The sequence below is a fragment of the Corapipo altera genome, unplaced genomic scaffold, assembly GCF_003945725.1.
Source record: "Corapipo altera isolate COAL_440 unplaced genomic scaffold, ASM394572v1 53, whole genome shotgun sequence".
Taxonomy (NCBI): domain Eukaryota; kingdom Metazoa; phylum Chordata; class Aves; order Passeriformes; family Pipridae; genus Corapipo; species Corapipo altera.
Genome location: NW_020884900.1, coordinates 9687229 through 9710909, shown reverse-complemented (window position 1 = coordinate 9710909; position 23681 = coordinate 9687229). Strand labels below are relative to the sequence as shown.

Genomic DNA, 23681 nt, shown 5'->3' with positions numbered 1-23681 from the left:
TTCCTTTCCCTTACCATCATTCCTGAATTTAGGAAGCCACTATCACTGTTTTCGTTCTTCCTTCTGTCAGTTCATACCAAAGGCCTACACAGGCAGGGTTTAAGTGAACAGCTTATTTCACAACCAAAGCAAACTAAGAACTCAGCCACTGCAGTCCACCTCCAGCAGCTGATGGTCAAATCAGGAGAACTAAAAGGTTGCTTTAGTTACTCCACTCTTTAAAAAAAAAAAAAGCATCACAAAGTGCTACACTAGAACAGCTGGAAAAACTGCACCTTAAATTAGAGCGTAGACCTTAAGAAATAATGGAGTAACTGAAACAGCAAACCCATCACAGGCATTTTCATCTACACTTGAAAAAGCATGCAAAACCAGGTAAGAGTAGCATCAGAAGTGAGTATATGTTTTTATAAAGAAAAGCAGAAATGCTGGAGGAAATGACGGAAAAGTGAATAGCTGAACCAGAAACTAGGTTAGAAAGGGACATCTCCCTAGAGCCCTAACAAATCCATCACAAGACCCTGGGGAGATGGTAAAAAACAAGGGGCTTTTGTAGCAATGTTTGACACTCCTTTATGTGACACAGTGCATATATTTACCAAGAAGAGTAATGCAGCACACTGAAACTAAAAATACAATTGCATACTGAAAGAAGTTCAGAAGACACGACAACATTTGATCAAAGACACAAAAAGGTAATAGACCACAGAAAGGTACAAATGATGTGAGAAAAACTGATAAGGGTATATTTCAAAGAACAGGGAAGAAGCCACAGAGAGAGAGCTGGCAGAAAATATCATGCAGGTTACTCCCAGTTTACTGAAAAGCCTAATGCAGCATTACAGCAAAGCACAATCTGCAACAAGCAAGCAAAAGAGTCAAGAACCAACAGGCATGGTGGGCACACGGGAAAAACATCTAACTGAGTACTTTTATGACCGATTTTGTTCATTTTATATTAATGATAGCTTTATAATCACTTTATGTTTGTATCCAGGCAACAGGACCAACCGTGCATGTAAGAGATCAGGATACTATTAATATAACTTTAAGCTGAGGCAGATGACAAATTTTTACAAAGACAGTGAAGAATTCCAGGCCCTGTTGTTTCCTCCCCAAATGGAAAAAAACCCCAAACCATCCAACCCACATCCCAGATTATATGCTCTGTTGCAATACAGCAGCAAACTACTCCCATCATGCAAATTATCAGATTATCAATTCCACTTCTATCATGTGATACAATTACTCTCAGAGGATGGAAAAGTGTAAGTAAAAGTTAGCAGGAAATAGGTACCTGGGACAATTCATAAACTCCTCAACTTGCTATCCAGCACATCTGCAGAGTCCTAAGAAAACGGGGTGGACCATGGGCCAGATGAACTTTGCTGCTGCTGTCCAACCTTTTCACCTTTGAGTGAAATATTGCAGTTCTTGTTCTCATCCTGTATCTCTCTCACATAGCTTTCAAACTTGGAATACCAGAGTGGTTTACAGAAGAGTCCTCCCAGTAAAGATAAGGTAATGTATGTGAACAGTTAAAGGCAATAGGATTTTCTGGCTCATGACAGAAAGAGTAGCACACTGACCTCAGCTAAATACAGAATCCATCCCCTCTATCCAAAAGAAATGTCTGTATGCTATTAATATAACAAGATGAAGCTCAGCTGTATAAATAAAACCCCTCATTTCAGCTAAGTCTTCATCATCTCTCTGGCATCCATCACCTTTTCTTCACAACAAAACTCTCAGGAGGGCCTGCAGTGTAGAGCTTTTTGCTCAAGTACACTGGACAGCAATGCAAGTCTGGTTTTATTATCTCCTCTTGGCAAGTTAACATTTATGAACAATTAGGTTGGAATTAAGAAAAAAAATCAGAAAACAAAGTTGTGAAGGAAATACTCAAGTAAATATTTTCAAGTCAGCGTGGTTTAAAATGGAAGTGAAGGGGACCCTGGATGCTGTTTCAAGAGACTCGCTGACATGCTGTATGACCTCAAGTACATCACTTATCTTTCCCACATTAAAAAGTATCTCCTTATACAACCTTGCTAGATAGCTCACTTTGAAAATTAAAAAATAACTACACTGTAAATCCTCCTATTATTATTACTGCTGTTACTATGGGGGCTGGAACTGTCGTCAGCAAACAGGCAGGACATAATTTAATTTTCTTCAAATATTTATTATGCGACAACATAGCCATCTGTTTAACACTCACTATATTTAGTTTCTGTCTTAAAAAACAGTGGGAAAGAAAATACTAGCTTCTGACTTTCACTTCCACATATCCTTTCCAACCACATATGCACTAATACACAGTCAATACCTTTTCAACTGCAGAACCCAAGAAACAGCAGAGAGAATCCCTAGTTTTAGCAGTAGTAAGTAAATTTTAATTTCAGCATTGAGAAGAAAAGACAGGGTATGAAGGATATTGGTGGAATGAGAGGACATAAATGGTAATAAAGCACTGTGTACAAGGACAATACGCTAAAAGAGGACAGATATAAGAATATTACATATCTCTACAGAAAAAGTAACTTTCCAATAGCATTAATTTCTCTCCCATGCATTATAAAATAAACCATCATTCTTAAGTAACAGCTGTTGCAGAGAGGTGCCTTTGGCATCTAAATGTATTCTATTTGGACCCTTTTATGAAATGGCTTCACTTCTCTCCATCTGCACCGTAGCTTCCATCAGCCTGTATGCAAAAATCTTTTAACATGTCTCATGTCATACCACTGGGACTTTGAAACAATAGAAGTTGAGGAGGTAGCAAAGAATCTAAACTAATTCGCACACACCGAGTGAATTTGCTAATGAGGAAAACTAAAAACCAGAAAGTATCAGTTAAAATGCACTTATCCCATTTTTTTCTTCCCCATTCCCTCCTCTACTATCCAAAGCCCAAGACCATGAACCGATCCCAACACATCTCAGCTCACAGCAGCAGCATCCCTTACCATGCCAGTCCCAGTCCACCACTGCAACTCCAAAATACAGAGTTCAGCCCTAGCTGGGAGTATGCCCTAATTTTCTAGAGTTATTTATAAACCGTGATACCACATCAGGTCGGTCATGTCTGTCTGAGAGGCCAGTATCTGACACCACAACAAAAAAGGGCACAGAGCTCAGACCAAGAAACTTCAGCACAGAGGTGAAAATGCATAAGCCAAACACACAAATGCAAAAAGATGCCCAGTTATAATGCTTGGATGGTTTTAAAGAGTTTCTTTTCAGATCTTCTATTGCTTATAAGTCTTCCTCTGTTTTCATACAACCAAAAGATAACATGCTATAAAAGCAATACACTGGTATCATTAATTTACAGGCACTTGGTGGATAGTGAACAATAACTCCCTAATACAGTGTCAATATTTTGTCCATCAACTACAGATGCTTGTTGATGTGACTTTTTATATCAGGAGTTTCCAAACACATAAAGCAAATGCATTTTTTAATATCTGTGACTAATAGAACCAATAAGGATCTAAATATTACCTTGTTGCACAAAAAACCAAAGAGAAACCTAATCATTTAGGAGAGATAACACCTGTTTTATAAATACTTCTGTGCTTGTGACCAGCACAGAAACTGCTGAGTCACACTCCTGTGGAGCAAGGGTTGAGCACTGGCACAGGCCTGTAACCTCTCTTCAGTTACTCAACAAGGACAAAGGTTTAGACAAACACTACAGCAGACAGACTTCTGTCCAAAATGAGCTAACACTGGACTTTGTTTACATTGAACGTGATTTGAGAACAGGTTAAAGATGTGCCACTGCCTGATCCATCCAAGTAATGACCAGATCTACTCTGTGTTATAGTTCTTGAAGATACTACAAAAAAACCAAAAAAACCTAAACTACATTATTCTTCAGTCTTGTCAAAACCCTGCATATTTTTAAAGTAGCATTTACTTGCAATGCAGAAGACACTTCTACTGAATATTTTATCACCAGTGTAATAATCTGAATGTAACACCTTGTTTTAAGTGTGATATTCATAATTCCTTTGTGATCTGATAAGAATCATAGTTATTTAAAACACTTCAAAATTATACAGGACATAACTCATTCTGAATTTAGCCTAAAACTCATTCACATCAGTTCCTACCACCTGTACTGTCCAGTTCCAAGTATTTCAAAGACTAGCAAAAGAAAGCCTTGAAGACAAATTTGCAAAATAGTAATCAGGAAAAGTAGTTCTTCCTATTATCCTTTACATTTACGGCTATCAGAAGCTCAAGGAAGCTGTCCAAAAGATCTTAAAAGCTTGTTTTCCTTTGCAGGATTTGTCTATATAACTGACATATAAATATCAGATTACTTTTGACCTCACAAAGTTTTAACCTCAAGGTACTGATGTACTGCAGCAATACATTCCAGACTAATTTGTATGCTGAATGAAATATCTTTCCTTCAGCCAGAACTGAATTTGTTACTTTCCAGTATCCCTGACAAGTTTCCCTTTCTGATGGTAGCAAGCTATCTATAACTAAAACAATTACTGGAAACAAAGAAATCATCAATATCCCTTTAACAATATCTCTTTTACATAGAACCTATTTCACAAATAGAAAATCCTCTGCAATCACAGTAGTTTGTAAAGATGCTGTAATCAGTATGAAAGATCCTGACAGTGCATACACTGCACATTCTGCAACTGAGATTATGTTTCTTACCAGTAATAAGAAACTTTATGTGCCCCTGCACTGGGGCTTGAAGTGGAGAGCTCAGAGCACCTTTCTCACAGCTCAACACCCAGGCCTAGAAACAACAGGCCCAGCAATACCATTATCATGAAGAATGATGATAAATACACAGGTTTTTAAAGGGCTGCTGGGTTTTCTGAACACGTCAGCACGGCTGTAAGTATACTAGATTGACTCCTCCCTTGATGGTGGGAACAGCTGTATGAATTAGCTATTCACTGGGGTACTGTTCTTCTGAACCTGCCTTTAGACATGATTCCTACCTGCAGGATGTGAAGTTTGCAGCAGTTGGTGTCTTCATGATGCTGTTTTACAGAAATTAGAGGTGACATATATAAAAATGAGCCAAACAATACATAAAAGTCACTGAAAAAGATTACTCAGCTAATTGACAGAAAGAAGGAAATACAATGAACAACCCACTTGAGATTCCAATACAGTAATTTGGTCTCTTCATCCACCCCACATTGTTAGAGCGGGCAGAGTAAAGCACTTCTTTATATTTTCACTGCCATGAAGCGGATCTTCTGTCCTGATCTGGCCAGAACTACTGACAGCAGCTGAAGCCAAACCTCATCAGTGTCCTGGACAGCTTCCCCTCCATCATCTGAAAACTTGGACAGAAGTGTGTGACCCTCTCCTCAAGTCAAAAGCCTCACACAGCCCGTAATTCAACTCTCGCAATTACGGGTGGCCCTGAAATAGATTAAATATCTTGCTATCCATCTTCAAAAGTACTCTTATTTGATTTCAGCTTTTTTTGTATTGACAACTGGAAAACAGGGATGGTTATCTAAGTACTGCTAATGAGATCTAGTACTATCTCCCTGATGTTAGCCATCTGGGTTCTACCTGGGTCATATAATCTCTCCGTTTATTAGCAGAACAATTCCAGATGATTCAAGAGTTTTTAAAAATACTAAATTAAAGGATGTCTCTGATAGGCCCAGTGATGAGATCATCACTAATTCTGAAATAACAAAGGCTTATGCCATGGTTTTGAGTCATCTGATGCTGGCAATAACCAAGTATAAATGACACTGTGCTTTTCGGACATACGGAAAAAGGTCTTTGGCACTTTAGAGAAGAGGTTATGACAAAGATTGCTCAATCTGGATGAACCTGAAAACTGGATTCGAAGTGGTCATACAACAAAACATCAGTGAAAACCGCATTTTTCATTACTTTTGGCACGTTTACCTAATGCTAAGAAGTTAAATATGATGGATATTTGCTGAGTTCCTCCTTGCCAACATAGGCTGTAAGTGAAGATGGCCCCACTTGCTTGACTCTACTCCCTCCCTGAAGCAGTAGACACAGACCCTGCAGCTACTGCTCCGCTTTCAATGCACATGATTCCAGTGAATCCGTGACACAATTCTGTGACAACTACCTAGGAAACCATAATTTTAGCAGGTCCTGTGAAAAAACAAAACAACAATATGTGATCTACCCACAAATACTGAAAGGCCCTGCATATAAGCTACTTCTCTCCTGTTTCTCTCCTTTCATCATTGAGAACTCAAGTTTAACTATTTCCAGAGTAACGTGTGTTCTACTGAATTCACTTGTTTTTACCTTTCCCTGAAATAGTACTGACAAATAAAAATACTTCCTTGCAAATTAAGGAGTCAAGGAGGGGGAGAATAGCAGACATAGCAGGCACTTTCCACCAGTGTATGTTATGCAGATAAAATAAAAGGCAAGCACATTTCACAAAAAAGCCTCAAACAAATGTAATTTTCCATTTGATCCCAAAAAACTACTTCTAGCACAGACAAACTACCTAGAGCTTCAAAACAGCCAAGTCAACATCGTGTGTAAAAGGAAAAGGTCATTTAAAAATCAAGATCTCCTTTTAAAAACATTTTTGAAAGGACTTTCACGCCTTTGTTTTCCTTCTTTTGCCTATGTTTCTCTTCCAATCCTCAACACCTTGCATAATAAGTTTGTTCTTTAATATGAAAAAATTTATACAGTAACTTTTTACCTTGCTGACAGAGGTAGAAGAAGATGACTGACTTGCTGTTTGTCTTTTTTAAATCCATCAACAAAGTCTGTGACTGCCGCAGCTTTCTGCTCTGGACCATCTGATGCCCACTCCACCACCAGCCCTCCTTCCATCCCCAAGGGCAGGTGGCTCCCAGCCAGCCCTGTGCAGCCCTCAGAAAGGAAGCTCACACGAGCCACTGGTCAGCAGGCAGTGACACCAATGTTTCCTGCATCCTATACTTCTTGCTCAATCTGTATCCTTACTATTCCAAATAAAGAACTTCAACAAAGTTATAAAAGAAGCAGACCCATCAAAACTTGCACTCAGGTTGTCAGCAGCAGTGTTACAATAAGGGGGGACTTGTAACACTGCAGAGGTGAAGCACTTTTTTTAGCACAGCGATCAACTTACTGTTATAACTTCTTTGGTCTCTTCAATTTGAAGATGTGGATTTTAAGTAGGTAATATGGAAAAATGGGTCTGCTTTAATTATAGTACCTAGTGAACCATTGATCACACAAATATTTTTTTCAGGACTTTTTAAGAACGAAGTACCAAACCACTGGGCTGCTCAGCTACATCACCAAGTGCAAACCAAACAGGATTAATGTAACAAAAGATATTCAGATCTACAGAAAATATACCGACTCCACTAAGAGCCCCCAAATTTAAATACCTACATACATAAATTATAAATGGAGCAATTCTCCTGGAAAATAACATGGAATTCACGATGTGGAAAACAATAATAAAAAGTGGTAGTCTTTTCAGGTCTAAAGGAAACTTCAAGAAGTGTAACTACTGCAATGGCTTTGTGGTAATATGGCACTGGGATAAATAGGGAGCCATACCTCTCTGAAGTACTGCTTCAGTCTCGAGTCTAAAAGGTTTTCCTCACATTCACTCACAATAACTTGTTTTGTCTAAAGACTTTGCACATTAGCTATTATGTTAGCATATATTTTGTAGTTGCACACTTCTTCGCAGTCAATACAAACTCAAGGTGCTCAGTCATTTGGGTTGTGAGGACATGGAGATGATTAGAAGAGGGATCTGATCAACATTTTTCCTATCATCTGTGGGATCTGCTGCTCCCACAGTGGATTCCTGACTGTTGCCTTGCTCTATGTTTCTTGGCCCAAATTAAAAAAACACCTGTGCCACTGCATGTTATTCCTGCAGGCTTTTTTCCTAAAGAAGCAGGGTAGAAAAAGAGGCTGGTTTGATAAGGTAAAAGAAAATACCCCATATGGACAAGATGAGTGCGAAAGGAAATTGCTGACTCATAAGCGCTATATTAAGCTGTTTCACAGAATCTCCCACCCTCACCCTCTCCACTTCCTTTTTCCCTAAAAGTGCTTAGATTTATTTTTCTCCCTGTATGCCAGCAAAGCCTCACTACCATTTAGGTCAATACTAATGCTATTGTCACAGAAGAGAAGACTAAAGGACAAAACACAGGAAGTAGTTCAAGGTATGACTTTTTTTTTCCCACTCATTATTCCCCAAAGACAATGAAAAAAGTCCTAGCAAACACAGCAAGCTCAGCTCCCAAGATCTAGTATCTCAAGGCTGCAAATTGCACATACCACTATTTAACACCAGCAAGAAGTAATACAAAAAACAATGCTTGCTCACATTGTTGGGTTCCAAAAGTTCAATTAATACCAGATACAAAATAATCCTAAATCGGTAGCATGCTTTCTTACAACAATTACAATAAAACATGTACAGATGGTAGAATTAAAAGAATAAGTTTTGGAAAATTAAATTTTTCCTGTGTATTTTTATGATCCGTGCAAGTTAAAAATTGTTTTATTTAAGGAAGACACATTAAAGTTGTTCAAGCAAAATTAATTTTGATACGTTCTATCTTACGAGTGTTTGTCCTCACAGCCTTCTCAATGTGGTGTTGTATATCCACACACATGCCTCTGTGTCCCTCCTCCTGTCTGCAATTCCAGTGTTAAAGCAAAATCCTAAATGACAAACGCCACTACACAATCATCCCACTGGTATCACATGGGCAGAGCTATCACTTGATATGCCACAAGGGCATCTTGAGCTATCTGTAAGTTACAGCAACTCTAGGTGGTTATTCTCAGTGTGGAAGAATCACAGAACGAAACCAGCATCGCTAAAAGATATTTTCTGACAGCCAGGTCTTCAGATTCAGAGACACGCATTCTATCCAAGGCACAAGAAGGTGTTACAAAGCTTTGTATCTACTTCTGCTACTTGTATCTTAGCTATTTCATCTTTGTTTCTCCTCCAAAACCTGTCTCTCCCACCTACCCTGTTATAATCTAACCTTCTCATGTTCCTCAAGCCACATTTGCCCGTCCTTGCTGGTCATCCGTCAATTCCCTGTCTAATGTTTCCCCTTTGGCAACACAAGCTGACTGATGCAGTACCCTCCTGATGCAATATTTTCCATTTCATTAGTACCTAAAAACCTACTAGCAACTCAGCAAGTCCACCATTTCCATGAACCCCATTAATTTCCTAGAATCAGACACCTTTTGCCAACAGTTGCAGCCTTCATTTCCCACAACTCAGAAGCTTCAGCTCCCGTCTCCTGAAACAATCTGTCTGTACATTGGCCTGCTCCAGCTCACAACCTGGGGTGCCACAGGACAGGAGCTCCCTCCTCTTCCCTCTATACAGAAACTGCAGAGTCCAGCCTACAGGACAGGGTCTCAGTTCTGGTGCAGTTCCAGTGCTGACCATATCCAATGGGCAGGGACCTGCAATTCAGGGGAGACATCAGGGTCAGCCCCAGGATAATGCATGGTCAGTGGGGGTGGCATCTTCAGAATTTCTAACCAGCCCTACAAAGCCTTAAGCATGCTAAAGCTACAACTACTCCCTTGACAGCATCATCTCTCAGTTAATTCTCATGGGAACATAAAAGGGTATTCTAAGCAGGTATTTTATGTATTTCATACATACACTTCTACTCTGTTTGATAGTCAAAACCACAGTAACAGATATTCATGTTCACTGTAGTTCATATTCACTTCACTATCTGCAGTAGCAAAAAAGATCCCAACCTCATTCTCTAGAGTACAGACACAAACCTGCTACATTGCATAGTTAAGTTACCAATTCTCATAATTCTTATCCACCTACTAAAAAAAGTGATACTACTTTTCTGTTGAAAAGGGAATTAAGGTGTGGTGGTAAAGACTAAAACTACAGTAAAAGATGCTGCAATCATTGCACGTACTATCCCACAAAAAGATGAAAATTATGTGACAAAGTACATTTACAAATGCTCTAAATACTGTTATCTTCTGCTGAAAAGAAAGCTGGAAGTTTTCCAAGGCAAAGGTAATGTGTGTATACTTTGAAAATATACAGTGTAAATATTTATCATTACTTACTTGCTGGAAAAAAATAAAAAAAAATGAAGCAAAGTACAAAACCCAAAGAGAACCTCATTTTCTCTTTTTCCAATTTGCACACCTGCGTTGGGAGAATCTTTTGATAAAGCCAGTGGCCAAACAGCACATGCTATTTCATTGTGATGAGCAGCTGATGTGGTGTGATAACAACAGCTCAGAAGGCTGGGAAATAGTACTTGGTGAAAATCAATAGAATCTATTAGGAGTGGAATCTTCACAGGACTTCGGATGTTCAGACATCACAGATCTCACTATGCAATGAACTTTCCTGAGATAAAGCTGCTCTTTAGAAGAAATAAGTCACATCGTGCAAAGCACAGCTTGTACAAAGTCATATAATGAACAGAATTTCTAAGCAGAAATAAACTGCTTTAGAAAATGTAGCTTTTTACTGGAACTGGCTTTTGGGTCTCCTGACAGCTGACATCTTTCTCCAAAGAAACACAGTAGAATGTCCAATCTGTAAACTACTTTAGATCTCATAGTAACAGAAGAAAAACAGTACACTGACTGTTTGAATAGTGCAATCAGGAAGCACTCTTACAGAAATTGCCACGTCAGATATCACAACTGGGTGGCAACTGGTTTGTAATCTCTGGCATGGGGCCTTCCAGTCCCAGAACCATCATTCAGAAAAACAGCAGCTGGCACAAAAGGATCAAAAACATCAATATTGACTAAAGCTACATTCCAGTGTCAAAATTTTAAAACCATATATGAAATTTTCAGACTGCTGGGCTTTGACAGGGTGGAGGGGGGGTGGAAGGCAACGTTGGCTTTCCAAAGAGGTTTCTGATCTCCTGTAAAATACAAACTGGTAATGCCATAAAAGCCAATATCCCAGCAAGAATGAAGGTCTCCTACTGTAGGTGCCCTGAACCTCACCACACACAGCCCCCCTTTCTCACAAACCATCCGAGTGCAAACAGTCAGGAGGAATGGGGCTTACCTCAAATTGTAAAGAGGTTGACACACTTCACTGGTTAGAAGCAGAAGAGTATGGTAGGTAATCTTATGACTGCGTGGCTCTTGGAAGGGCCAGGGGGCTCTGATGAATGTATTTATTGCTGTAATCTCGAGCCAAACGCCTAAGGGTGACTGCTATTTCAAATCCTCTAAAGCCTACAAAAACAGATAATCCATTGTTTAAAGATTTTAACTAAAAAAGACCAAGGTTGCAAAGCCTCAGGCAGAAAGAACAATGAAACACTAGACAGGAGAGCACTCTGCATTAGTTTGCTGCCCACATACTGCTGTGCTTTGCACTATACAAGAAACAGCAGCAATCAGACATTTGTGTTGAGAAAGAGTTTTTACTGAAGAGAGAAGAGAAAGGGGATTCCTCTGCCCTGTCTCATAGCTACCTGCTCCCAGATGCACTATACACCAAAGGTCTTAAGCCTTAGCAATGATTAGTTATGCCCAACATAAGCTACATTAAATGGTACAGAATTTTTAAAGCACTTGGCACTGCAATTAAGGCCCCTTTAATAAAATGCCTCAAGCTGAATACTTACATATTGCAGCATTCAAAAAAAATCAGTAGTAATTTACAACATGGGCAGTTAGTACATTTAAAGCATGACTATGCTGTGCTGCAGCTATTGCTGTAATGGCAATGCTGACCTCGTGCAAGAAGCTTGCCAAGCCAAAAAAAAAATGCACACTATGACTTGCACCCCAGGAGAGACACAACATATCTGAGCAACTGTGGCAGAGGAAGAACTATTGCACTCATTGCTCTCATTGCTCTCATGTACTGCTTCCTAGAATTTACTATTTCCAAACCCAATAAAAATTAGCAAACATTTCCAAGAATTTTTGTGTGACACTTCCTCATCCCTGTATAAGATGCTCTTGGATGACAGTGATAGGACAAAGAGTCTTCTGCACCATTATTAACAACTCAAAGCTAGATTCAGATCTGTACTAGTCAAAACTAATTTACACTTTTTTCTTGTATTCCCCACTGATCTCCATTTCTGCAGCCCCAGTGGAGCCGGCCTTACAGGCAGAAAAAAGGGATAAGAAGTCTCCTCACATTTACAGGATGGGTTTTACTGCAGTAGTCAGCTTGTTCCCATAACTTCACACGAAAAAAATTAAATTTCTTCCTGAATATCATTCCTTTTTCTTCGAGACAAATGGAATCAAGCTAGATATGATTTTCTAATAAGTATTACCTAAGGATGATTAATTTTAGGAAATTTAAATTTTAAGGGTTTTGTGTTATATCCTAATGTCTGTGCATACAAGGTCATTCCCATTTCATTTGGCTCACAGGTCCCTCATTCTGGCTATCACAAAAGTCCTGGCGTTTGTGCTCACAAGCCTTGCAAACACCTCCCCAGCTTTGTCAGCAGTTTCACAGTTACACTGTGGTACATGGTACAGGTTCTTTTACCTGTGGTAAAAGGTCACAACTGAAAATGAGTATGGAACTCCATGCAGCCCTTGGAAAAGTTACAATATCCCAACAGAGAGCTGGTAGCAGAGGCTGCATAACACCAGTGTCAAGGAACTGTGAAGACAGGACAAAATGAGTAGAGCTCTCAACACTCATTTTCAAGCTTGGTGTCCTCAGTTCCATCCTGGGAGATCAAGCATGAGGTTCCGAAATCACTAACCCATGAAGGCCAAACAACATCCCTATCCAATGCTTTCTCCAGAGGAAGCCTAATGACAGGGGGGAAAACCAGCATCTTGCATTTGTGGTTTACACCCTTCATCTGTATGAAGATGCATTTGGGTCTTTTTTTTTAAGTTGGTTCATTTTTAAAAGTACCCAATACAGACTTTAAGACCAAACAGTTTACAGACATATCCTTTAAGAACAGCCTTGCTTCCAGTGTAGACACTGTACAAATTTCCACTGCCTTGTCTTTCAGCACTGCCTGTAGCTGATCGTCACCCTTGCACAGGATGCATTTCAGGAAGATGTAATTGCAGGAAGGGCCTGAGCACTCACAACAATTTCAGTTCCTAAAGAGCTGTCCAGAATCGTATCATGGGTCAGACTGTTGGTGCCAGGGTGCTAAGAAAAGATGTTGAGGAAAACATAGAAACGTTTCTTGTTTGTTTTGGTTTCTTTTAACAAGATAGGGAAAAAAACCCCAAAAACAAGAACCATTCCATAAAAATGTAACTAGTTTTCTGACATAATTTGTCATGTTTTTTTGGTAAATTGCACAGCAACATAAAGATAATACAGCACTGCTTATCAGAGACCTGCATTTTTCCTGTGACCCCAGGGTTGGTCTGCACCTTGATCAAAGCAACTGCTTCACTCTTCCCCTAGAGGCATCTTCTTCACAAACTATATCACTACTATTTCTTCAATCTTTCCCCTTACGAGAAATCAGCTATATAAAAATTAATCCAGTTTCCAATTAAAAGTGGAAAAGAACAGGGAGCAATGAAGGACTGCAGTTATTGGGCTCTCAGTCTGCTGGGTGTGCAGTTTGGCTCTCACCAGGTTGCTTGTTTCCAGCATCATTTTAGAGTTTCTCATGACCACTGCTAGTTAAGTCTGATCTAGATAAATCTAACATTTAAAAAGCTTGCAGGACTGATGCAAAGGGTCTCGTGAAATCGTACTTCTAAGGTGATCATCGGGCATGTCTTGAGGTGGTCATACCTCTCCTCTGAAGAGAGTAGCCCTGGAATACCATCAGCTCATCCTACCCCCAAGACACTCTGTGGTGTCCCAATATAAAAGCATTTGAGCCTGACTGGGTTTCTTAGTGATCAACTGAAAAGTAACATTTTCTCTTTTGGAGAAGGACAACACAGCAAAAAAGGGGGGTTGTTTTGTTCTGTTGTTTTAATTTCCACATCAGTTTCCTGGTCCTCCTTGCTGAGTGGTTGTGCCAGTACTGAGAAGGGTCACTATAGGATTGGATTGCTTTCCTCACTGGTAGTATCAGCTTAAATGCAAACCAAGAAGAGTACGTTCAAAGGACATCTTCGCCGTGCTCTCATTCAGTAATAGAAAAACGCTAGGACTAACAAAAATAAGATAATTGTACAATAGCTCTACAACACACAAGAGAATTAACTATAACCACCTCAGAGAAACATTATGTTCAACACCAACTGCAATTATGACAATCCCTGAACACTAGTTTGTTCTTAACCTGCCCACAGACACAACACAAGACCAAAAGGAGTTTCGAGCTCTGCCTGCTACCACAGGCACTGCACCATCGTGTGTGGTTAGTGAGGAATTTGTATTTAAAAGTAGTGCTGGGAAAGGCAAACATCAACATTTTGTTTGAGGCAAAGCAAGTTTTCCTGCAGAAAGCTCTGTATTTACATGGACTTGGGCCATGGAAACATACTCTGTTCCACGCACAGTTACAGGATACTAAAATATAGATACAAACACATGATAAAAGCACATTTTCTTGGTAGCCTTGAGTCAGGAAAGCAGACTTATTCACATTGTGCTTTGATACAAGCAACCAGATCTGAAACAGGAACATAAAGGAAGGATATGGATGGAAGTCTGCAGACAAAACTAAATCAGGAGACAGTGACAGATCTCTGCTTATGAGGAAGATGATTATGACTCAGCCATAAGTAAAGCGCATGCATTTTGAGCTTAAGTATCACTGAGTGAATCCAAACATTTAATTAAAAATTAATAAAACCAACAAAATTACAAGTAACAAACTAAAATACATTATTTGTAACTGAAATGGGGGCAGGGGAAAGACTGATGTTTCAGAGGTGGTCTGGACAACAGATCAGACATGAAGAGAGGCTTCAACACTGAAACAAATCTTCACGGTTGCTGGACTGGGCCAGGATCCCACTTTATCCCACTGAAAAAGCAGACTTAACACTGCAAGAGCTCACATCATTCACAGAGCTGATGAAACAGGGAGCTGCAGCAGTCCTCATGCACAGACACTCTGTGGTGATTGATGCAGTGTCTACACTAGTTTCTGTCTGCTCTTTTTAATAGCTCTGCAGCCCTCAGTAACTGGAAGGACAAGCAGTTCACCAACAGTAAGGTGATGGTTTTTTCAGTAGTTCCATCACTGAGACAAATGGTATCACTTCAAAGACTTCTCTATACTTAAAACAGACTCACACACAGGTGATGACCAGAAGAGAAACAAAAACAAGACATGGGTGATGACAGATGCAAAAGGATGACATTTTAAGGGGTCAGCCAAGATACCAACCTTTTCTCCACTAAAAATTTCTACCTTCAATTAGATTGCACAAGTTCCCAGTCTTACTTGCTCCTCATTCATCTTGGACCATCAAATATTAAGAGTATTCAAGTTGTTGTGAAATTATGTTATTCATCTCAAGCAGGGATCTACATGCAATGTGCTACTGTGTTGGGACACTCTAAACCTGATCTTGCTATTTGGTCAAAGTTAAACTTCCAGCAGTGCAAAAGCCAGACTGTGCAGAAGAGAAGCCTATGTCTTTACAGGAAAAAAAATCATAGGCCAGTACCAGACATTTGGACATCCTCCTTGCTTCTGGAGGCAACTACAATCTCTGTGGTTAAGGCTTTGAATTGAACAAAGACCTACTCATGGTCTGGTCTGACTTCTCTGGGACAGGTAGGGCTGGCCAGGACCACAGAAAAGTCCTGGTTACCAGATCCAGCAGACCCCTGGCTGTTGGACAACCCAATGATAAAAGCAAGGGCAAAGACAATCGACAGCTGCGGAGCACTTGGCACTTGGAAAAGCTTTCAGAATATAGTGGGAGTGGCACAGAATCACTACATCAGCATTAGCTTAAAAAGAAAAAATTACAGAAAAAGTTCTCTAAATATGGGAAAGGCAGTTAAGATCAGAAGAGACAAAATTGATGTAAATCAATTAATAGTGAAGACATTAAAATGCTATTCTGAAAGTAGTCTGGGATCAGGAGCAAGTTAGTGTCACTCTGCAAGGTGTTCAATTTACCTTCTGCTCAGATACTTATCCTGCTGACATTTTCTACATCTGGACTAACATTCTCAGTTTTTAATATATTCAGTGGAAAACCAAAAAAGAACTTCCAAAATGTGATTCACCTCAACAAATGTGGACATCTGCTTCAGAGCAAAATGAACTGCGCCCTAACATATCCTTAAACGTGAAGGGAACTTACAGTGCTCAGCTCAGATGTGGACTCTGGTGTCCAGTTTTATATCTTCACATGTAGTCAGATGAGTCCAACTCTAATCATCCAAGAGATACCTCAACTGACTGTTTCAAAAGCCCTTTCTGACACAAAATTTCCCATGCACTCTAAAGCACTGGTAAGGGCTAGAGAGCTAATGCAGAGTTGTACAGTAAGAGGTTCTCAAGACAAAAATAGACATTTATAAACTGTTCCGTGTTTCTTCCAACCTTTCTGAAGTAAATCTCAAGTTTCTCTGCTTTTCTAAATGGAGCTCTACTTGGAGCCTATCACAGCTAAGGCCTATCATCCCACTGTTTCCTTTGAGGAATTAATACCAAAGTGATTGAAAATGTAAGAGTCAAGATCTGTTGAAGAGCTCTAAAAATCCACATGCAAGCTCTGATTATACTTCAGAAGTACTGCCAAGCAAATTAGCATTAATTAGAGACAAGCTTAAAGACCAATAAAATATTAGGCTAATGGAATCATCTGGAACCGTAAATCTAAACATGATCAAAGGAAAACAAGTTGCTCTGTCACATAATCTGATGGTCCTGACATGGGAGCCTCCCAAATCGAACCACTTAGAGGAATGTAATATTCTTACAGGGTTCCTGATGCAGAATTGAAGGATGCAGGAGACTGGAGAAACAAAGAGAAGAGAAAGGGCAGGGTACTGGGGTTGTATGCTTTCAAACAGAGTGACCAGATGGCAGACCAGAACTGCAAAAAGAGATTAAGAAGGGATAAAATTGTCATTTTGCTGTCCCTCTTTCCTCCTTCCTTTTTATATCAGTTATGCCAATCCAGCTCCCAAGCTAATGACTGAAAACAGAGAAAAAACATACATGAATAAATAAAAGCAGCAGTGATCTCTATCTCCAGAGAGGGCTACAACTTGTTGGCGTGTCATCTAACACAATTTTATGTCCTACTGTCTCCCCCGTTGTGGAAACCTTCCCTGAGGAGGCAACCTGCAAGCCTCTCCATGTGAGCTACAAGAAGGTTGGAGAGCAGAGGACACACTCTACTGTCTTTTGCTTTACAGAGAATGCCCTAAACAAACTTTTCCGCTAATGCAGATATTTCCAGAGGGGGGAAAAAAAGAATTCAGAATAATGCACTGCAGAGCTGAGAGAGAACAGATCAGGCTACTGCAGTACAACTGCACTTGTATCCCATCAAAACTCTAGATCACACTCCCTTATTTCCATCACACACTCAAAACATGAGACAAAGTGCTGTAGATGGTAAGTGTGGTGTGACAGATGCAGAGCACAGGGACCAGCACAAGCCCCCCCATACACTGAGCAGAGGACAAAACACATCTCTCTTTTTTTACCCTCCTTTGATTCTGGGGAAAAAAATATGAATATTGGCATATAATAGCTGTTAGTTTTAATGCTTAACCGCATAATTTGTATTCAATGACAAATATTACATTCACTTAATGGAAAGAAAGTAAGGCTAAGTTATTTTAGGCTAAGTTAAGGCATTAACGTTTCAGCCTGAGAGAAGCTGCAAATATTGCTGATGTTCCATGTTTGCAATCCCAGCAGGAAGAACAGCTGCAGTTACACACAGCTACAAACACACTTGGAAGAGACAGGTATTTCTGAACATCTTGGCGTTGCTAGTACATAAGCAAGTGCTGCATGGAGCTGTCCTTTCTTATTTTGCAGTATTCATTTTACTTGACAAATTCAAAAGCAGGCTGAGTCCATAGAGAGAGAGAGCCCGTGACCATCCCTCTCCTTGTCTGGAGAGTTTGGGCAGCTTTAAAAAACAAGCAAACAGTAATTCCCACTTCTTTGAAAACAGATCTCATGACACTGCCCAGTAAAAGCCACAAATATTTTGAGAAGGTCCAAACTGCATTCACAATCTTATCAACCCCCTCACATTTGCTGCTAAATCAGTTAGCTTACTAAAAATATCAGCAGGCATGAATGTGATGGAGGATATCTTCCTGGTGCAGAAGATTAATTCATCACTCATGTCTAGAGATTTCTACTGCATTTTTAATAGGGTACATATGGATTCAGTCTAGTGATCTATATCACTTCCTTTCTGGATATGCATCTGTACTGAAAAACAGTCCCCAAACAGCAATTGCCAGAGGCCCAAGACCTTCGAACACTGCTAGGCAGAAAGAAAAGGTAAAGCTCTGATCTGTTACTGCAGTAAATCATTCAGTGGCAATTTAAGACATAACTGTGCTCCACAGCTCTACTGGATTAGATTCGTGCCTCCAGAGCAGGATCAGTAAAGCAGAAAGTCTGTCTGCACCGTCACTGCTGCACCACACAGCCTGGAATCTCAAATTCAGTGGCTGAAGAAGAGGAACATAGTTCCTCGTGACTTTGCTGGAATGGGAAAATTGCCAGTGTAAGGGCAGGGGGCATAGCTCAAAAAAAAGAGAAACAAAACCCAGCCTTTGAGACTTTCAGAGCTGATGTCAGAGCACCCGGAGCTCAGGCGGAGCTGCACCAGCACACGGTGCCTGCAGACTGTGCTGCTACAGGCCAGAGGTGAAGTGCCTCAGCACAGCCATAATGAAACTCAGGGCTTCACCTCTTTGCATTATGTTCAATTAACCAAAGCAACTGCGTTCAGCAAAGTCACAGTGAATTTTCTAAAGACAGGTAATGTTGGTCTGGGCCTTCTAAAAATACGCTCCCAGTACCAGCCTTCTACCAGACCTGTACTGCTCAAAGCCTGTCATCACACAACAGCAGCAACTTGGATGTACTCATATTCAGAGAGTCTAGAAAGACAACCAGAAAGGAAAAAACTGAACTCAAAGCCCCTTGAATCACCAACAGCTACAAAAAAGAATAGAGAAGCACGGAGAGCAAACAGGAGCATTCACCCCAATTATTTCCAGAATCCAGGACAGACACGGCACTCGTGCCCAGTGCCACCACCACCATCTGCCTGTGCTGCTGCTGCACCACTGCTGTCTTACACTCACAAACTCCACTGCAGCTGCCTGTTGAGCTGGAAATTTGATACATTGCAAAGGATGCTGACAGCCAGAGGCTGCTCCCTTCTCTATAAAATATCCTGTAATAAATTACATTACAGACTGGGGAAAAGGATTCGGAAGAGCGAGAATTAAAACACAACCTTATGAGAGCTAAATGAGACCAATTAAAGGAGATTTGCTACAAGTGCTAAGGGATTTTGACCTGAGCTGTAATCAGGGATAGATATGCATTCCTTTAAAAGAGGGAAATGAGCAAGAGATCATGTGTAAACAACTCTGCCAATTAAAATGAAATGGATTATCTTATCGGTGCAGCTTTGCTCAGAGAATCACCGCATATTCCAGATATACCACAAAGAGATCTGAGACAGTCATTCAATCCTCTGAAACAAGGCTCAGTGATGAGGAGATAGGCTGTGGTTCAGGCCTCAGCTGCATTTATTTCCTCCACACAGCCCTTTTTTTTTTTTTAAGAAATCATGAAATTATAAAATAAAATATAAAACTAGGCTCAGGCTTTTTCACCAGGCCACCTACATGAATTCTGACACAGATCAACCTGAAGGTTAAGCATCACAACAGTAAAACATGTCTTATGCAAAAACCATGCAGCAGATCCCACCATCACTGCACTACCAGATACTGCTGGCAAACACTGAGCTTGCCCAGGCACACGCTCATGTCCTGGTAAACAATCACACATAGCATTCAATACCTTAAAACAGTGACTCTCAGTTTTTCTGTATCACAATCCCATTTTGCTGCCAGATGCCCCAGAACCCCTCTCCTCATGGGCAGCAATACTAGAGGGCAGGATTGGTCCCACTCTCCATTCTAAACCCCAGTCTGAGAACCCACACACATGAGCAAAAGTCATTTCTGCAACTGGAACGAAAAATTTGACACGGACAGATGTACCACCGCTCTTGCCCTGTGTCCTTGCTCTTAGCTCATTCTGAGCTGCACTTTTTTTGAAAATTCCATTTCTTCTTAGTTCAAAATCATATATACATGCAAAAAAGCAGTTTTACACGGCCTGAAGAAACAGTAAACAGAGGAAGAAAAGACCCATTAGGAAATCATGTTCAAGGAGCAACAACAAGGAAAACAGTACCATGGACTTAGAGGGCAGCAAAAAACTAAAAGGGAAGAACGAACAAAAAGAAGAATTTGGGATGAGAAAGAAAAATGTAAGAAGAAAGCAGCAAGTGGACAAGACAATAATTGTAAGAGATATATACTTGTTCACAGTTGCTGACAGTAGAAAATTTTTAGAACGTTTTGTGCTGGTTGCCAGATTTGAGCACAGTTTTTCCACTGGCTCAAAACTGGTCTAGTGGAGTCAGCCTGCTTTTGGAACCCGACTAGCTCTTAATGCACCACAATCACATCTGTGCAGCGTGAAGTACAAACTAAAGTGCCTATGTCCAATCTTCCAGCAGTTGGATCAGTGATCTCAGTGCCATGAAAACAGCTGCACTGAGAAACCCAATAAAGAAACACTGCACAAACCCACCGTGGATGGAGCCCCTCAGGTGCCTCCATGCAGCAGCTGTACAGGGCTTGGTTCTGGGATCACTAACTGCTGTGGGTGCAGAGCCAGCTCACACGGGCAACGTGAACATGTGTGGGCACCCACACCGATAAACTCTTGGGGCTGATGCTGAGCATCTAATCTTTTCTCTTAGGGTTCTTAGGGTGTTTTTGTACACAGTGTTCCACTATATCGATGCTACCGAGATTCTCCCATCATGAAAATTTCCCAGCCCAATTACCACAGATAATTGACTGCAGCTAACCTGAAAAATTAATCATAAGTTTCTAGTTTACATCTTTGCTACAAAGGGCAAGGTTACACTTCCTAATGAGAAATGCACGTACAATTAACAACTCTGAATACTTCTTTGGCAAGACCAGTCACAAAGGATCCCAGTGTGGACTAGTGTAACTTGTGGCTGAATTCAGATATGTGACATTTGCCCACTTCTAATTCAGGCAACACAGAGTTTATTCACTCTTGCTTAAGCAAACAGGGGTGTCTCGTGCTTTATTTATCGCTTTACCACTGCAAAAACATTTTAATGACTAAATGATGGTAAATGCTATACGAACGATTCCTCATGCTCCATCAGCTTTCCCTACGTAACACAGTTTTTGTTGTGTCTTCGTGGTACCGCAACTGTACCCGCGGCTGGCCTGCACTGAACGCAGCCCCCAGACAGCCGCCTGTGCAGCACGGGCAGTACAGCCGCACCAGGGGACAGGAGCATCCCCTGCCCCGCTGCACGGCGACTTGTTCAGCGCCGGTCCCGCCGTACCAAGCACCCTCACCGCCCGCAACACGGCGCCGCGGGGTAAACAAAGCCGGAGCGAGGCCGGGAGCGCAGCCCGGCCCAGGACCGCGCTCCCCGCCGGCAGCCGGAGCACGGGGGGGCTCCGAGGGGCGGCAGCCGCGATGGGGCAGGAGCTGCCGCTCCGGGCCGTGCGCCGGGGGCTCCGCGCCCGCCGAGAGCAGCCGGGCAAGGCTGCGAAACCTCCGGCCCCGGGCACCGCCGGCACACGGGGCACCGTGTCGGGGCGCGGGCCCCCCGTGTGGGCTCTCGGCGGGACGCCTCGGTCGCACAGGTGGCTGCAGGGCGGGCGGCGCCTCCGGGGCGCGGGGCAGCGCCCTCCGTGCCTCCTGCGCTGGCTCGGCCCCTCGCCTCCCCCCGCGGCTCGGCCGCCCCTCGCAAACACCCACCGCCCGGGACCGCCGCCCCCCGGCCGGCACAACTTCCCCCGGCCCCGCCAGCGCCGCTCGCTCTGCTCTGCCCCGCCGCCCTCCGAGCCGGCCCCGGTCGGGCCGCGCCGCCACCACCGCGCTGCCCTCCTCCTCCTCCTCCTCCTCCGCCACCTCACCTGCCGCAGGGAGGCCCCGCCGGGCGGGCAGGTCTCGGCTCCCAAAGGGAGGGAGGGCGGGCGTCCCCCGTTCCCCAGCGCTCAGGCCGGTCGCGGCCCGCCGGCTCCCGGGCGCTGCGCGTCCCTCCGGCCGCTGGGGGAGCCGCCGCCGCGCGGCGCGGCCGCCATCTTCCGCGGGGCGGGGAGCGGGGCGGGGCCGCCGGGAGGCACCGCGGGCTGGGCCCAGAGCGGGTCCCGCCGCTCGGGCCGGGGCGGCCGCGCCCCACACCCGAACACGGGGCGGCGGGTTCGTGCAGCCACCGCCGGGCTGTGGGAGGGAGCGGCGGCACCGCCGCGGCCCGGGCTGCGGGGAATGGCTGCGGCCGCCGCGCTCCCGGCGGCGCGGAAGGCGTGGGATGTCCAGGAAAACAGTAGGAAGGAATTGACACCGCTGTGACATCGCCGGCAGCAGCCTCCCGAGAAACACAAACACGCACGCTGCAATTTGCTGCTTTAGAAGGGTGGAGGAAATTGTAGTAGGAAGCCAGAATGGGATGTGAAGCCACATCACAGGATCATTTATTCTCAGCGGAGGATAGAGAGGTGGACGGCAGTCTGGGAGTGCTGTTACACGGCCCTGCTCTTGCATCTGCTGTGCAGAAAGCACCCACCACACTTTGGAGAGCAAACATTTGGGACAAGTTAGTACGACTGGGACCTGGAGCGGTCAAAAGCGACAGAAGAGGAGCAAGCAAAGGGAAAGCAGGTGCTCAGGGAATAAGGCCTCACGTTGGCAAAGTGCTGCTTCACATCCCGCTGTCAGAGGATTGCTGGCACGCTGTGAGTCACTCAAGAAACCTTCAACAAAGCAACATAAGAGGTGGATTTGCTGCACAGGAACCTGCTGCTCTGTTGAAGAGCTGAAAAAGCTTGAAAGTCGTGGCTTTCAGACACATTTACACAGGGCTTTTCATCTTCAGCCTGATCAGTTTGCACCTGAAGCACTGACCATGCTTTTCAAGCCTGCTAAGCCCACGTTAGCAGGTGAATCAAATAATGCAAGAAAAGGAGACAAAGCTATGAGCACTCATATCCTAGTGTGCTTCAAAAGTCTGTTCTGCTTCTGGCTGACAGCACCCCCACCTCAGCAGAGGTTGATGAGGCAGCTGCTCCCACCACCTGCAGTCGCATCACACGGGCCTGTGCTGCCAGAATACCCAGCAGCACATATTTGAACACGTGATTGCATTTCTGTTGAATTAATCCAAACACGTGCTGCAGTGCTCACATCAGATTAATATCATCTGCCTGCCTGCAGCCATCCCAAAGCTAGTGTGGCAGCAACAGGTGATCCCAATCTACCAGACCTTGCACTTTCCAAAACAGCTGAGCAAATCTGAGCCAACAGAGGGAACATGTGGCAGATCAACACCTCGTGTCATGTGTTTGTAGCATTTATGATCCAGTACTACATTCTGTGAAACTGGATTTAGCATTTCCAAGTACAGCTTGATATTCTACTAAAAAAAAATTATTTTTTTAGTAGTTCCTGTCTCTC

At 42.6% G+C, this 23681-nt stretch overlaps 1 protein-coding gene across 1 annotated transcript in view; it reads right to left on the bottom strand.

The window, feature by feature from the left end:
* Positions 1-22244, bottom strand: part of NDST2 (N-deacetylase and N-sulfotransferase 2) — a 132797-nt gene extending 110553 nt beyond the window's left edge. Inside the window, exon 1 of the mRNA XM_027649362.1 lies at positions 22145-22244. The gene's annotated coding sequence lies outside the window, so the exon portion shown is untranslated. The remainder of the gene's footprint in view (positions 1-22144) is intronic.
* Positions 22245-23681: the final 1437 nt, after the last annotated feature.